Source organism: Zalophus californianus, chromosome 10, assembly GCF_009762305.2.
Source record: "Zalophus californianus isolate mZalCal1 chromosome 10, mZalCal1.pri.v2, whole genome shotgun sequence".
In the NCBI taxonomy this organism is placed as follows: Eukaryota; Metazoa; Chordata; class Mammalia; order Carnivora; family Otariidae; genus Zalophus; species Zalophus californianus.
This window is the reverse complement of record NC_045604.1, coordinates 33,223,903-33,240,691: the sequence shown is the minus strand read 5'-3', so window position 1 is coordinate 33,240,691 and position 16,789 is coordinate 33,223,903. Positions and strand designations below refer to the sequence as shown.

The 16,789-nt window shown below is 47.3% G+C and overlaps 1 protein-coding gene across 3 annotated transcripts in view; it reads right to left on the bottom strand.

Moving 5' to 3' along the window:
- The window catches only part of IL19 (interleukin 19), an 89,516-nt gene that overhangs the window by 59,841 nt on the left and 12,886 nt on the right, over positions 1-16,789 (bottom strand). The window contains exons 2-3 of one of the 3 annotated variants that reach the window (XR_003523350.2): positions 10,335-10,464; positions 6,077-6,206 (exon numbers count right to left, since the gene is read on the bottom strand). The gene's annotated coding sequence lies outside the window, so the exon portion shown is untranslated. Of the gene's footprint in view, positions 6,207-9,428; positions 9,830-10,334; positions 10,465-16,789 lie in introns of those variants that run through there. The other 2 variants (XR_003523351.2, XR_003523349.2) reach the window with 2 other exon arrangements.

The following is a 16,789-nucleotide window of genomic DNA, read 5'->3' as shown; positions in this document are numbered from 1 at the left end:
CTCGAATGCACGCATGCACGCACCCGCAACTTACCTAGACACCCTATCTGCAATACTACAGTGAAAACTAGACAAGTTTTCTTGAGAGGAGGGGAAATTGCAGTTATGACCTGCATTTTAGTATTCAGTTGGCCGGTTACCTTTAAGAAAATGGTGTTTTCCAGGGGGTAGGGAAGAGAGCACCTGGTAAGGGTGAAGCTGTTGGTGAAGGAAACCACAAGGAGGCTTTAGAAGCCAAACAGCTGATGACAGGGCCCTGGAGAGCTGACCCTGGGGGACAGGAAGAGATAGGGCTGGGCACGGTATGCAGAGAGCAAAACTCAAATCCTGGGGACTCTCTGGACTCAGCCAGGAGCAAGGCCTCTGGGAATTTTCCCAGCCTTGCTCTCATAATGAACAAATTGTGTTCCTTGACTAGTTCTCTCTATCCAGTCCTACAGCCATCCCCAGAAATGATGTCCTTCCCAAAGAGGAAGTGGAAGAGGTGACTCTGGCCCTCTGATTGGAATATGATTATTAGTGGGTGTGACAGCTATCATCTATCCTTCATATGGTGATCAGCAGATGAGATGGTAAATCTGACCAGCCCTGGGAAAGCCCTACTCTCCACAAATGTATCACACACACATGAGCTACACAGTAGAGAGTAACTTAACAAGAAGGAATGAAGGAAGATACCAGATGTCATCTATCAAGTCATCCTAAACTTTCTGGAATGTGTTCTAAGAAAAACCCCTATAAAATCCAAGATCTCGCCTTGTGTCCTGCCTGCTTTCCCTTCAGGCTACAGGCCCGTGGTAAAGGGGATTTTGGGGATGGCAGAGCCCTAAGTCCCTACCTGCACCTGCTTCTGCCCCAGCTGGTCTGGTCATGTCAGGAAGGGAAGGGAGGGGGAGTGAGGAGATGAGGTGTCGGAGGCCAGGGATAGGCTTGTAAAGCCCCAGACACCTGCCAGAGCCCTAAACCTGCGTCAGAGTCTGCACCATCAAAAGGAAAGAAAGCAAGGGTGCCACAACCAAATCATAGTAGCCAAAGTGGAAAATATAGCTCTGACACAGGCCGTTGGCTCTGGGGAAAATTCTGCCGATGAACCGTATTGAGACTCAGTGTTGTTTACCTTCTATGGTTGCCAACCTTGGAGGGTGGGGGTTGCTCCTCTTTTTCCATCTGGGAAGTGGTGGGTATTTTTCTCTAATTGTGTGCCCTTAGGGAGGCTACAGACAGGAAAAGGGGCTGTGGATCAGCAATGATGGGACCTCAGGGGCCTCGGGTTTTCTTCTGGGATACTGAGAGGATGGGGGGAGGACCACGCACTTGCAGCGTCTTTCTTTTTTTTTTTTATTGAGGTGTAATTGACATATAACATTACGTTAGTGCCAGGTGTAATGCCAATTTTTAACATTTTAAAAATAATCAAAGCCGTGTTGTTCATCTCGGTATGGCGATGTGGGGAAAGAGATGAACTGATTAGCAGGAGACCAAAGTTCTATCTCTGACTCTGCCACTCGGGCGAGTTCTTTAAAGGCTCTGGACTGCGATTTCCTCATAGGTAAAAAGAGAGGGTTAATATAGAAATTACCTGAAAATATGGAATTACCTAAAAAAAAAAAAAAACTCCCAAATCCCTCCCATCTCCAAGACCTGTAAGTACTTGGATTCCACCCTTAACCCCACACATCCCGGCTACCCGACTTTGGGCAAGTCGGCTAACCTCTCTCTGTTCAGTTTCTTCATCACAAAACCAACAGTGAGGTGGGCCTTGCCTACCTCCCGGGGCGGCTGAGGGAACCGAATGACATGGTGCATGTAAGTATGTCACTCAAGACACGCAGAAACTATTTGTATAATTTCCCTTTACCAGGGCAAATGGTAACGGAAGGAGGTTTTGACCATCTGGAACTCTGGGTGCTCCCTGAAGCTAGCAGCAGGTTTAGAGGAAAGCGGGACAGGGCTTTGGTTGCAGAAAATGTCCTGACCGCCAGGATCATTAGATGTTAGGACCCTTCTCTGAAAGGCTTCAGGACAAAGCTTGGCGCCAGGATGTGTACTCAATGTCTGGAAAGCAAGGACTTGAACCAGATGACTCCGACTTCTCTTCTAGTTTAGAAAGAAGTCTTTTAGGTCTCCCATGGAAGAGCTAGACCGGGTAAATGATCTGCATGGACGATAGCCCTTTGGATTTAAACTGGACCATTTCCGATCTCTAAAGGCTTCCTAGAATCTGGGGGTGGCTTCTTGGGAGATGCTTCTGGAGGCTGAGTGCATGGCAGTGTGCTCTGAAGCAGTGGAGTGGGAGGAGGGTGGAATTCTGAGCGAATGCAGTGTAGAAGGAATATAGAGGAGTAGTCTAGCAGTTTCCAAGAAGGAAAGTTTAGTGAACAGGGATGGCTACTTTGAGAAAAGTCTTGCTCTTATAGGAAGCTACATGGCATAGTTTCTTGAAAGGTCTAAGTTTGGGGGGTCCAGTGTGGCATATAATAAGAAATCAAAGGGGCGCCTGGATGGCTCAATCAGTTGAGGGTCTGCCTTCTGCTCAAGTTGCGATCTCAGGGTCCTGGCATCGAGCCCCGCATCGGGCTCCCTGCTCAGAGGGGAGTCTTCCTTTCCCTCTCCCTCTGCCCCTCCCCACTGCTCATGCTCTCTCTCAAATAAATAAATAAAATAGCAGAAAAAAAGAAATCAAAGAGTGATCAAGGTAAACCCTCTAAGCCAGGCAGCAGTCAAATGTGGGCATCAGCAGGGGCCTGGGGGCCTCGGCCTTGTGTCGGGCGGTGTCACGTGCATGGCACACAGTAGATACACATTACGTAGAAGCAGACAGATAGCAGGAGCTATTCATAGGAGAGCTGCAGAGTCACATACCCACGCGCACACACAAGCACACACTTACACTCGCACCAGATCTGATTGCTTAAGCTCACCATCTCTGGATTGAGAGGATGAATAATAGATCTGCAGACCAGTGTGTTTCCCCAGACATGTCACAGGAAGGAAGGTCTGCAGGCTCCCTGTGAACCCTGAGCAGAGGGGAATTTTAGAAGGAAGCTTTCTGAAAAGCTCAGATTCCCATGGCTGTGATGCGGTTGGTAGGAAGGAAAGTGAGGCCTGACAGACAGCACCACATGGACCAGTGGGAAGGAAGAGCCTAGGGAAAGCCTGCGTGGCTTGGGGGTTCGTGGCATGGTGAGGCATGAGAAATTCCTAGAGCTTCCTCCTGCTGCTGGTTCTGGGAAAAGCCACCAAGTCCTTCTTCCTTGAGTCAAGGATAAGACCACAAGGGAACTCTTTTATGTCTTGAGCTATTTTGTGGCCTTCGGGTGTTTCAACCTCTCCGCAAGCCTCTTTGATCCTCTGCAAGAGAGGAAAAACACTGAAGAGTCTCCCCCATTTCACAGAGACAGAAACCGAGGCTCGCTGAAGTTGGGAGGCATCTCCACAGCCACACGGAGGAAAGACACAACTTCCACAGCTCTCCTTTTTCGGGGTGTAGGTCTTTGCCATTTGAGAATCTTAAACTCCTGTTAGCCAAAATGAACAAAATATTCCCACGGGGCTACGTTGTGTCTCCCCCATCGCTGGCATCCGTGGAACATAGGCCCAGGTTCCGAGGACAAAATACACACATACGCACATAGACAACATGTGCGTGCATACACACATGCGAACAAACACAGGAAAGATGCTTCACAGCTCTAGGTGGTGCGCACCGAGTACGGCCACGCACGGTCATAAGCACTGGAGGGTCTTTTAAAATAGCAAGAAAGCTCAGTGGGCTGAGATTGGTAAAGAAAAGCTCACAGAGGAGGTGGCGCTGAAGGACTCTGCTGGATGGAAGGGGAGCAGGTGGGTCCGGCCACTGCAGGTCCATAAAGCCATGAGCTATGGAGGCAGAGGAGTTGTGACAGAACACGGTGTCTTCTGACCACAGGCTGAGAGCCCTCTTGATTGGGCCAGAGACCCTGGGCAGAAAATCTTCGGGCCAGAAGGCTGCAAAGACGTTCGGGACTGTGAATGCCAGGCTCGGAAGGTGGGATTCCGTTCTAAGCGTTCGTATAAACAGGAGTTCGGTGATGACATGGGTGCATTAGGAAGACGGGCCTACAGGCTGGAGAAATCCAAAACGGCTTAAGGAACGCATTCTGTTCTCTGGTGGGCCGGGGTTGAAGGGAACCATGCATTTAAAGAGTTAACTCTGTTGTTTTTAGAATGGTAATGCCAGTAAACTTTCTCATGGCCTTTAGCTTGGCTAGAGGGGAAGTACAGGGGACCAAGGGTGGGGTCCATGTGAAGCATCCCTCACACCATTTCTGCAACCCCAGACCTCGGTGCACTGCCCTAGCACCTCAACCCCAACTTTCCTGCCGCTGTGGCCTCTACAGGAGCAACCTCTGGCTCTATGCGGCCTCCTGTGTGCAACCCAGGCCCTCCTCCTCACCTCCAGTTTACCCAAAAGCCCTCTGATTTTACATGAAATGAAACGGAAGCCCCAGCTGTGGTTACTGACCAGAAGCTCCCGTGTCCTGCTCCCCCCATCATCTGCCCCCTCCAAGGGCCCTGCCTCTGTTGTCCCCGGCACCCCCCTAACTCCCCCCATTAGGAAGGGCTCAGAGAGGAAACCAACTCTACCTCCCCTTGCACCCCCCTTTGGATGTTCGAAGTCATTTCAGGAGGCCCCGAAGGGAAAGGGAAATTGTGGTGGCATCGACAGTCAGAGCTGTGCTGACTCGAGTGACCATGGTGGTTGTCGGAGCGGTGGAGTCGTGACGGAGCCATTCTACGGGAGGCAGTGGATGGCCAGGTGAGCGTCCCCGAGTAGAGCTCTGTGCCAGGTACCGTGACAAGCACTGGTCCCATTTGCTTCTCATATCCAGGAGATGGCTATTATTTTGACAGATATGATAGGACTTGGTGGAAGCCCCTGTGGGATCCTGGACGCCAATGACAGAGCTACGTCAAGGCCAGTTGGCCAGTGACACCCCACTGAGGATGTCTTGTTATCCCCCTCCTTCCCCACCCCCAGGCCCAAGCCCCAGCAGCACCCCTCCCCCGCACAGGGGACCCTCGCAGCTCCCCTGAGCAGGCACATGTTTGCCCACTGCCGTGCAGGTAGCTTTCAGCTTCTCTACAGATGTTTGAGTCACTTTTTTGGAACCTGGAACAATGTCTTCAGAGAAACTCATTGTAAAAAATGTGGCTTTGTTGTAGCCTACGATGCAACTGGGTTATTCTGTATAAATAGCACCAACTTCAGTTCAGGTTTTTGGGAGCTAGGGTCTACAAGATTTACAAAAGATAATTTCTCCTTTTTCAATTGAAGTATAATTGACATATAATAGTAGATTAGTTTCATGTTTACCACATAGGAAATCAACATTTGTATACACTGAGAAATGGTCACCACAATAAATCCAATTACCATGTGTAACCATAAAGGTTAATACAATATTATTGACCGTATGCCCCATGCTGTGCATTATGTGTATATATGACTTATTTATTTTATAATTTGAAGTTTGTACATTTTGACCCCCTTACCCATTTCACCCGCCTCCCCACTCCCCCATCATTGGCAACCACCAGTCTATTCTCTGTATCTACAAGCTTGGGCTTGGGGGTTTTGTTTTTGTTTTTATTCCACATATAAGTGAGACTGTAAGGTATTTGTCTTTCTCTGTCTGACTTATTTCACTTAGGAAAATGTCCTCAAAGTCCATCCACGGTGTCACAAATGGTGAGATTTCATTTTTTAAAGCCCAAATAATATATATATACCACATTTTCTTCATCCATTCATTGATGGACACTGGACACTTGGGTTGTTTCCGTATCTTGGCTATTTAATGCCGCAGTGAACCTTGGAGTGCAGAAATCTTTTCAAGTTGGTTCTGTTTTCTTCTGATTAACACCCAGAAACAGAACGGCTGGATCAAATGCTAGTCCTATTTTTAGTTTTTTGAGGAACCTCCATACTGTTCTCCAGAGTGGCTGCACCAGTCTGCATTCCCACCAACAGTGCAGGGTGGTTCTTTTTCTCAGCCAACACCTGTTATCTCTTGTCTTTCTGATACTAGCTATTCTGACAGGTGTGAGGTGTCAGTTCATGGTGATTCTGATTTGCATTTCCTTTATGTTGAGTGATGTGGAGCATCTTTTCTTGTGCCTGTTGGCCATCTAAGGAGGATTTCATTCTCTTACATTTAACCAGCCTTAGGCAACATTCAAAATGGACAAAATGATCTCAGGTCACCTTCTATCACACTGTACTCCCTCTCCCTGGGACCTCTCTCTGGGGGTATCTGTCCACTTCCCCCCCCCCCGAGGGGACCCTCACTTGACACCCCAGATGTAAACCCCTCTATTGAAACCCCTGCCTTCTGGCCTGCTTGACCAAGAGCTCCCAGATGACCTATTCACCTTCTTCCCTGTCTCAGATCACCCCCCAGCCCTACACAGAACTCAGCCTCTGGGGTCAGCACACCTAAGGGGTTCTTGCCTTTTTTTTTTTTTTTTTTTTTAATAGCTTCTTCCCTGCTTCTCTAAATCTGATCCACTCCTTGCCTTTTCTCCTTTTCCCCGTGGGATACCACTGAGGGGCTGAAGGACTCCACTCCTTGCTTCAAAGCCTATGGCAGCTGGCCCCCACCTCCCCACCCCCCACCCCCGGGACAGAAGCAGGTCTCCAACAGGCTTCACTGTGCTCTGCCATGGACATCCGGCACCACACGGTCACCTCCACCGCGGAGATCTGTTACCTGAGACTCATGGCACAAGCCAACGACACTAAGAGCACTTCCTCCCCAGCACTGGCCTGCCTTGCAACAGATACCAGAATGACACAGACATTCTACTGCAAGGTACAAATAATTTCTTGAGAACCTGAAGGCCCTCCTGAAAGAGATGTCAAGTGATCTCGAGGGCTTTCCAGTAATATTCTTTCCTCCCAGAGACAGTCAATGTGAAAATCCACTTCCTGAAGGTGATCACCTCCCTCCCACGCCCCCGCCACCACTCCCCGCCCCCCAGGCAGCGCTCTTGAGGAAAAGGCAGCATCACGTCCTCCCCGCCAAGCAGAGGCCCCTCTGCTTTCCACTGCTCTCAGCAGACCTGACTCACAATGAAACTGCAACCTCAAGAACGCTGGGGGCCAGGATTGCGAGAAGGAAATACAGGTGAACACACGCAAAAGCTGCCCGAGGAAAAGGTTTTGTTTCTCTTACAGAACGGTGCTTCCAGGGCTGGGTAGAGGCTATGAGCCAGAAGAAGGGGCCTGGCATCGAGCTGACCTAGTGGATTTGGCAGATAGGCATTAGAAGCTCATGTTGCCAACTAGCTCCTACCAGGAAGGACACAGAGGGGAGAGAAGAGTACCACAAAATTCTAGGATATTAGGTTTGGAAAGCACCTTTGGGAAACAACTCTGTCAAGCCCCCCACTTATCAATGCAAGGGATGGAAAGGAATGGGTCCGGGATCTCATGGGGGAGGGCCAGGGCTGGAAGCGGTTCTCCTGGACACCGGAGCCAGAGCTTTTTCTACTGGGACTGACATTTCTTCACCGTCCTCAGAATACTGGGGTGGAGAACCTGTCCTGTTCGGAGGCGTTGGGGCCACCTGGCTCTAGCAGCCGAACATGCCCATGGAAAAGCATCAATAGCCACAACTCAGATGCATTGGCTGCTTGTTAGGTGCCAGGCACTCCGGAAGCATTTATGCACATACACCATTCTGTTCAAGGCTCACGACACCCCTGCAGTGCAGGCTTCCATCACCAGCTGTAGATACTGCAGCACAAGAAAGTGTAGCAGCCTGCCCGAGGTCACACCGACAGTAGGGGCAGAGCTGGGTGGCAAATTTAGTCTGACTCTAGGACCCACACACTTAACCAACCACACTCTCCTGCAAAGACCAGCCCAAAGGCAGGGCGCGTCGTGTGGTTTCCAGTAACCGACCACTTGGACCCACGGGTGTGGGGCATGGTAAGGTGGGGAGTTCTGCTGCCAAAGCAAAGCCTTTGCTGTCAGAGGAGGTACATGAGAGCATATACCATGTAAGAGAGGCATGAGTGCGCAATCCCCAGCCCATCGGGGAATCTTGAAACCTATCAGTCAACGACTTGATCCCAATTTATATCCAATCTCCTGCTTGAAACTCTTGATCTTACTCCTCGGAACAGTCCGAGATCACCACAAAGCCAAGGCACAAACAGATTCTCTTTAATTTTTTGAAAGAACAGTATTTTTTTTTACAAGTATGGATATACTTGCAACAGCACTGATACATCAAAAGTATTGGGACCTTGTGGGACTCCCTTAAATACATTTTATAGTTTAGTGATATGTTATTTAGAACTATTTTTGGATGTTGAAGCATCTTAGGGCCTTGGGAGTTCTTAGTCTGGCTCCATAAAAAAAGAAATTCTGCTTCTGCTCATTCTATAGAGTCTCCCAGTCAGCACGGCTAGGGATCAAACTTTAATGTGAACCCACCACGTCTGACCCAGTTGCTAAAAAGGTGCCCCCCTTACCAAAGTGATTGCTAAAGTAGGCAGATCAGTAAAAGCCCACTGACCGTGTGTGCCGCTCAACTTTGCAGGGAGTGAGAAGGGAGGGGAAAGCGACTTGTGTTGTTTTGATTGGATAAATCCTGGCCACCAGACTGGAAAACATCTGATGTTATTTTCAGTTTGTTCTGAAAACTGAGAAAGCACAAGCTAACCAAAGAGAAAGCAGAAAGAGCAAGAAAGAGAGAAAAGAACTAAAAGTGGAAATGGAAAGTAGAACCCCACATAAGCCTGCAGTGGAGTCCCTCTACTAGCCCTGTGCCCCCTGACCGCACCCAGCCCCTACGACCTGGTCCTAAGCCCGAGGCCCCTTGGAAGGGGATTTACAGTAATCGGTAGGGCACTGCAAATCAGCCCCAAAACTCCCATGCATTCTGACTTGAAACCACAAACACCGCGTGTGAGGCCCTTCAGCTTCCATGACATACGTTGATGCTCACAGCAGCGGCTGTGCTGAAGGACCACACACTGGCTATTTGGAAACTCTGAATTGGGAAGACAAGCATGAAGCAGTGGGTGTCTCCCTTCTCCCTCCAGATCAGTTGTCCTGTTGGTATCCCCCTCACGCCTTCCTCTGAGGCCAAACTTTGACCACCCTCCTCCCAATCATTCATCCTCACCCAGAGATGTTTGTTAAACACTCAAGCCAGTGGTTCTCAAAGGGTGCCCCAAGAACCCCTGAGGGGTCCTCCTCTTTCCAACTATGTATCTATGTGAGGCTGGATTTTCTTCATACACTTCAAACTAAACAATAGATTGCAACAGATTCAATGTAGAAACAGAGGTAAGAATACAAACTCTTCTATTAAACCAGGTATTTGAAAAGATTTGGAACAAATGTCAAACAAGGCCACTCTGCTCACCAAATGTGTTCTGATTTGGAAAATAGAGTTATTTCTCACAAAAATATGTTATTGATGTTAACATGTAATTTTTATTATTACTTTAAAAGTCATACATGGACTTTTTTAATATCTCAGTTTTGGTTACTAATACAATAAAGATTGATAGATAGAATCCACCTAAATAAAAGCTCCTTGGGATCATCAACAATTTTGAAGAATGCAAAGGGGTCCTGCATCCGAGCAGCTTGAGGACAGCTGACTTACGGAATCCAGATCACACTGGACACGGTGGCACCGTCTTGCTCCCTTCCCGAAAGGGTTCATGACATAAGGCTTCATGTAAATGACACAGTCACAGCAGAAGTAGCATGAAACCAGGATGGAGGAAACATTTGGCTCTTCACACATGTGATACAGATGTGCATCTAAAGCATACATCAAAATATGTGGAGTGTGGTTGAGGATTCAGAGTGGGGGGCATGTTTTGGAGATAAAAATCAGAATAGGCAAAATCAGAATAGGCAGGAAACACTCAATTGTCTGCTCTCTTGAATAAGGTTTCTGGAGAGAGATGGTGCTTGAGGGGCTCCTTGGTGGGAGGACATGCCAAACTATGCCTTTTAACACGACTGCAGTCATGTCTCAGAGATAAAATACAGTAGAAACCCTCTTCTGTTGGCAAAGATTCTAAAGCTTCAAGTATTTCCCTAGGACAAAAATATCTAAGCAACCCTTACCCCCATCTCTACTTCCCAAGCACAGAGCTACACACCTCACAAGCACATAATAGATTCACAATCGTTTTATAAATGGAAACTTATTTCCACAACTTTCAACTTCTCACCATTATAACGCCACACACTGCTCACATCTTAGCGCCCTCTAGTTGTTGGTGTTGGCCATGAGAATTCAGAGTGATTTAATACTCACCTGAGTCAAGGAATTAGGTGCTGATTTGAGAAGAATAACAGAGAGAATTGACTTCAGATTCCACCTTTGCCATTAACTATTTCATGTGCCTTGGAAAATCACTTTCTCCTCTGGGCCTCAGTTTGCCCATCTGTAAAATGAGAGGTATGGATTACATATTGGTTAAAATCTTTCTTCTTCTGATACCCTGTGACAGAGGACATTTTAAATACTCCAAGAGCCATGGGGGATTTGGTTCACACTTGCCTGGAAGAGTGTTGATTGGTAGTGAGATTGATTTTTAATAAATGGAAAAGCTAAATGCGAACAGGCATATAGTTTGTGAGGGTAGCTCTTCCCCTAAGTGAATTCATCCTCTACTTTCTATGGGATGGAAGACAAATGAAGCCAGTTATAGCTACAAAAAGTTTAGGAAGCACATACTCAATCACTCAATCAACAAATACTTAACAAGGACTTTGGACGTGCCCAGAATCATGCTAAGTACTAGGCAAACAATGATGATCAAAAACAGAGAGGGCCCTGCCCTGTGGAGGACTGTCTAATGGCAAAAGGCTGGAGCTCAATCAAATGGCTGCAAAGCCACAAGTATAATTATAAACTGGCATAAGTACCATAAAGGAAAGGAGCAAGGTGTTTGGAGAAGATATACCCAGAAGATCTAACCGGGAATAAGGAGGAAGGAATTTGTGGAAGTAACCTCAGAGCTGAGATCTGAAGGATGAAGAGAAGGGGAAGAACAATCCAGAAAGGGGGAACTGCATGTGCAAAGGCCCTGTAGTAAGAGAGAAAGCCTGGATTATTTGAAAACAAAAAGAGGAAAGCCAATGAGGCTGGAGGGGCAGAGGGAAGTGAGGAGTGCTGAAAGTGGAGGCAGAAGAAGGGTCAGATGAAAAAGGAGTCACAGACAGTGTGAAGAATATGGACCTTTGCTTTACCAAGAAAGAGAAAGTGGGAAGCCACTGAAGGGTTTAAACAGAAGAGTCATGATCAGATTGTTGTTTGCAAATAATCATGCTACCTACAAAGTGGAGAACAGTTTGGAAAATGGATATTAGAATATCAATTAGGGGGCGCCTGGGTGGCTCAGTCATTAAGCATCTGCCTTCGGCTCGGGTCATGATCCCAGCATCCTGGGATCGAGCCCCACATCAGGCTCCCTGCTCAGTGGGAAGGCTGCTTCTCCCTCTCCCATTCCCCCTGCTTGTGTTCCCTCTTTCGCGCGTCTCTCTCTGTCAAATAAATAAATAAAATATTTAAAAAAAAGAATATCAATTAGGCCTTTATCTTAGAGCCCAGTAGAGATAAGATGGTAGTTTGAATCAGATGGTTGTTGCTGATGATGAAGGAATTGGAGAAAAGTAAGCAGATTAGGAAGATGTTTGTGAAGAAAAATCAGGAGCACCCAGGGGATGCCTGGATGGCTCAGTCGGTTAAGCGTCTGCTTTTGGCTCAGGTCATGATCCTAAAGTCCCAGGATTGAGGCCGGGATCGAGCCCCGTGTTGGGACCCCTGCTCAGGGAGAGTCTGCTTCTCCCCCTTCCTCTGTTTCTCCCTCTCCCTCTGATCCTCCCCCTGCTTGTGCTCTCTCTCACTCACTCTCTCAAATAAATACAATCTCAAAAAAAAAAGAAGAAGAAGAAGAAGAAGAAGAAGAAGAAGAAGAAGAAGAAGAAGAAGAAGAAGAAGAAGAAGAAGAAGAAGAAGAAGAGAGAAAAATCAGGAGCACCTGGTAATAGATTGGTCACGGTTGGCAAGGGAGAGGGAGGAACCAGCAAGTTACTTTTAGGTTTCTGGCTTGTATGTTGGGTTAGATGGTCACATCATTTACTGCATTAGGGAACACTAGGTGAAGGTGAGACCCAGAGAATGGAGATGACTTCAGCCTCCTCTACAGAACCAACTACATAAATTGGGGGCCAGTGCAAAATGAAAATGTGGGGGCCATTTGTTCAACAATTACTAAGAAACTCAAGGCAGGAACAGCTGAGCAAGAGCCCTTCTAAGTATGGGACCCTGTGCAACTGCACAGCTATTCCACACTAGTACTGATAATAACTACGCTAGTACTCTATTAACTACACTAGTTATTCTAGGTAGTCACGCAGGCAGAGCAGAAACAGCTGTGTCCTCTGGGTGGCAAAGGCTCCAACACCTGGTCTGTCCTGGCCCCTATACGCCAAATTTCTCATGTGAGAAGTCACAGATCACAGTGTCTGTCCCCTAAGGAAAATCCAAATTGCTTGATTTGGCACCCCAGTTGCATAAAGGGGAATTCCACGTTGGCTGTCCAAAGATCAGCCCTTCCGCTGTGGTTTGCAATGTCTGCCGGCCACGATCCTAGGACAGGCGCCCAATCCAGTTTGCATAACTCTTGCTTGATTTGCCCTAGGGTGGCCCCTACTTGGGCTCTTTGAAACTTCTGATCCACCTGGCCCATATTCTGAAGCAATGCGGCCACAAGGCCAAAGTCAGAGAAGCCCAGAGGCGGACGGAGCCACAGAACCCTGTGCCCCAAAGCCCCCACCTAGCCACACTTGGGGTTGTGCTGTCTGCCTCTGTGCTGTTGACCAGGCCTGTTGCAGCATAGCAGCTGAGGAAGCTTCTGTCCAGGATGCTAAGGAAGGTTATTCAAGGGAATACTAGAAATTTCAAGCTGGGGAAACCATTGTACATACTAGATGTTCCAAGCAAGAAGAAATGAAACACCCGTTATCAGCCCTAAAATAATAACAACTAATGGGTGAGTAGAAGCCAAGGCCCAAGGGGATTCTCCGTCAGGCTATCATTTGTCTGTCCCAGGTGGGCACCATCCCACCTTCTCTGCCTGTTCCCTCCTGAGTGGCCCTTGTTGCCAAGCAAGCTAGTTGAACCCTGAGTCCAGCAAGCCCCCATTCCTTAGCCTTCCATTTGTGGCTCCAATGGAGCCCTCTTGGGTCTGAACTGTAGAACTTTGGCCAGGTGCAGAACAATGACGCCAGGAAGGCTGCCATTTTTCTGAGCGCAGGGGTAGCTGGAAGAAGATTCCTTATGAGTTCGTGTGCCCTTAGATGGGACCCGCAAAATGTATTTACACAGCGCTCACGCTCACACATGTGCGCACACACACACACTGGCAGTGCTGGACCCCTCTGCATCTAAAGTAGTGAAACTCACAGAGGGAGCTTTCTGGAAAGATTGTTAGGATCTCCTGGGTTGACATGACTTTGGACTTTACCCCACATCCCTTCTCCCTGGAATCTTGCAACCACAGAGAGGAGAGCAGGAAGGCAAGAAAAAAGCAGGCTCTAGAGGACCTGAGTGTTGTACATGACATGAGCCTCAGGCTTAAGTGAGACCAAAAACATAATATCCTTCCTTTTTTCAAGCCATGATTAGTCAGATTTTCTTTCATTTGCAGCTGAATATAGAAATTCGGGAATATTCTGAAGCAGGGGTGGAAAGGGGGAGGTATTTCCTCTCCCACAACCTTCCTCTGATTCCCCAGAGAGTCCTTACTGGAAAAAGTCATTTAGATTCAATTTAATGATCATTTTTTAGACCCTGCTATGCATCTGAACTTGAGGGAATATTGGACTCAGGCTATTTGCCCTCAGGGAGCTTACAGTGGTCAGTGGCATTTGAGTCTTCTTGAAATCCACAGAACCAAACAGCGCCCAGACTGACACTCCATCATCCATAGATGCCCATTCTCTCACTTCCTCCCTGACAAGGGCTCTTCCCTTGTACTAAAACCCAAACTCAAACTTCCTATAACATGCAGACTGTTGACATTTATGTCTCAGATGTGACTATGAGTTTAGGACTTTTCCCAGTGGATTCCACCTTTGCCATTAACTATTTCATGTGCCTTGGAAAATCACTTTCTCCTCTGGGCCTCAGTTTGCCCATCTGTAAAATGAGAGGTATGGATTACATAATGGTTAAAGTCCTTCTTCTTCCAATACCCTGTGACAGAGGACATTTTAAAATACTCCAAGAGCCATGGAGGCCTGACTCGGCTCTGCAGAAAGGATTGTAATGACTTTTCAAATGAACTTGAGAAATAGATGATGCTTATTTTTCTTATTCTTGTTGTTTTGTCAATATAATAGCAGAGGCTCTTAGCTTTTCCCAAGACAGTCATCCCTATTTTCTTCTATCATCTTGATGTCAATCCTATATGTTGATAGGAAAGATACTGGTATCTCCATTTGTTACTTAAGGAGGTACATCAGAAATTTTGTATGGGTTATCTTTGATCCTTTAGATTCTGAAATTTTGAGATGAGAGAGGACAGTTGATTTCAAATCCATGGTGGAAAAATCTGTTATTCAACAAATGGCTTGAGGTCATTGGCTTCACGTTCCAAAACAAAGAAGTCAGAACCCATACCTAACCCTACCTAATGGCTTATGGATTAAAGAAAGAAATGGCTTTTGCCCACCTCCCCCCTGTCATCTTGCTCATGTGTATATGTGTATGTGCATGTGTGCATTTGCACATATATCTCACATTATAAGAAGAAATTGTGAAAATGCTGGCCTGCCTCCCTGAGTTGCTTCCCTATCCTTCTGCATGCCTGCCTGTGCTCAGACCAGCCTCCTTCAGGTTACTTCCTCCAGCCCTGGTACACGCTCATCATGCACTGTGCTATGCCCACCCCAACATAGAAAAGAGAAAGTTGCATAGCTGGCACCTTCTTCCATGGACCAGGTACACAAAGGATAATAAAATAACATCCTACTTCAGGGGCCTCCCAGCTGACTGGGGGAGGCAAGGTGTGCATATAGATGACAACAATGTCAGATTGTGGGTTTAGTAGTGGAGGCAACTACAGGGCATGGTGGCAGAGAAATATAGGAGGGGTCTGTGCTGCCTGGGTCAGGAGAGAGGGCCTCAGAGCTTTACCTGGCCTGACTCCTCCATGCAGAGTCTACACCCAGAACACCCAACTCAGAAAGGCAGTCAGCTCTATGAGCTAAAGCAGGCACAGCTCAGGAAACCCAGGAGACAAAAGGAAATGAGAAGGGTACAAGTGGTGAAAACTCAGCTCCTCGGCTCTTTTCTCTGCTTCCTGGCAGCAAAATTCAGTCCTCCTAAGCCCAGTGTGAATCAGCAGGAGCAAAAATTTCTGCCTTATCTTCACTCTTGTTTTGAAAATGTTCTTTTCTCCCTTCACTATTCTTAGGTTTTTGCATTGACACTCCCCAAATTATTAGAAAGGGAGGCCACAGCTCCCTGATCCTGACCCACAAGGTACATCCACAGGTTGGGGCTGGACCCTGTCATTTCTTTCCCCTCAGACTCATTCCAGACTGGCCTTATTGGAGGTGGAGCAGCCTTCCTCCCTACATCTGGCTCCCCTACCTGCCCACCCTCAAACACACATACATCCACATGTGCAAGTCCAAGACAAGGGCTAAGGCTTCTTTGGAAGGGGGAAGGGGCAGGTAAGAGCAAAGAAAGGGGCCTGCTGTCCAGACTTCTTGGAATCCTGACATAATTTTCTTGTTATTTCTATTTCCCCCCACCCCCCACCTTTCAAGTGTAAGTGTCCAACCATAGAAGCTCACAACTAAAAGAAACCATAAGGACTCTTCAATCCAACCTTATCATTCCACACACTGGAAACAGTGTAGAGTAGTAGAGTAAGGAGCATGGCCTTGGTGTCAGGTAGGCCTGGGTGCAAAGTCTGACTCTCTCACTTAGCGCCCAAGTAACCTTATGCAGGTTACTTAACATCTCTGTGCCTCAGTTTACTCGCTATAAAATGGAGATGATAAGGGTCACAGTGACTGGCAGGTGCCAAGCTATCAGTAGGTGTGGATTACTCTTACTAACTTCCCCCAAGTACTGGGACAGCCGAGGAGGTAATGACATGGATCTGAGAGTTGAAATGAACTCAGGGTTAGAGAAGGAGCCTGGAGTACTTCCTATGGCCTTGCTTGTCCTGTGGGAAGCTGGCCTCTGCAAGAGGACATCCTGGAACATAAAATGAAAGAACCAGAGGGATCTTTGAGGATAAGCTCATCCTGGTTCTCACTTGGGGAAACTGAGGCTCTTCCCAATTCAGCAAGGAAAAGCCTTGGGTATGCAACCCAGGTTGGGGAGGGGATCCAATTATTTCTCAACTCCAGTACATTCTGGAATGGCCAATTTGTCCACGTCACTGTGACCTAGGAACACGCGTATGGAACCCACAACTATGGGCCTCTGTGCACAGAACAGCTGTTCACCCCAGGAAATCAACTTTTTTTTTTTTATTAAGAAAAGCTGGAAAGTTATTTTAAAACAGAGAGAGAGGTAGCTCTTCCTAAAATAGCTGTAATGCAAAAGTTCATTGTTCAACAATCCCTTTTGCTTACAACGCAAAAAATTAACAACTTTAAGAAGTTCAACGAATGCAAAGTTGGAGAGGTCTAGGGAAGGGAGGGGCGTTAATCAGAAGAAAACACTTGCCAGGAAATCTGACT